The following is a 592-nucleotide window of genomic DNA, read 5'->3' as shown; positions in this document are numbered from 1 at the left end:
AATAGCGGCAAAGCAAACATGTTTTACGAATTGTCCGAGGAAAACACTGACCTCTTGTGTCCCTCGGGACAAAATGGTAAACGATAATGGACCTCAAAGTACTATCCATCTGAGGCACAGGACTGAGTGTGTTCTTTGTAACGGTAACCATGAATACATTTTAGTTGAAAATGCAAAGAAGCCCACAGAAAAATGTTTCTTGGGTGTAGAATGGCTTGCTTTAGCAGGTTTTCAGTATGGAATATTATCGTCCCCCAAACTAGCTGTTATCGACTCTTCAGCCCTTACAAGTCTTTTTCTTATCGACGTAGGGATAAAGGAATTGAGTAATGCGACGTTCCAAGGCTTTAATCGACTTGAAAACTTGATTTTAGACCGCAACATGTTAGCACACATTCCAAGAAACTGGTTCGGCGAGTCGTATTCATACTTGGAACGTCTTTCATTCTCTTACAATTCCATCTCAAGTTTAGACCCGGGGTGTTTTAAAAATCTGAACAACCTTTTCGAATTACTCCTACAGAGGAACGAATTGCGAGAGGTACAGGTCGGTTGGTTTGATGGACTAGAGACACTCGCCAAGTTAGATTTG

Source organism: Branchiostoma floridae, chromosome 19, assembly GCF_000003815.2.
Source record: "Branchiostoma floridae strain S238N-H82 chromosome 19, Bfl_VNyyK, whole genome shotgun sequence".
Classification (NCBI taxonomy): domain Eukaryota; kingdom Metazoa; phylum Chordata; class Leptocardii; order Amphioxiformes; family Branchiostomatidae; genus Branchiostoma; species Branchiostoma floridae.
The sequence above is the reverse complement of the archived record's forward strand: the minus strand, read 5'-3'. Positions refer to the sequence as shown.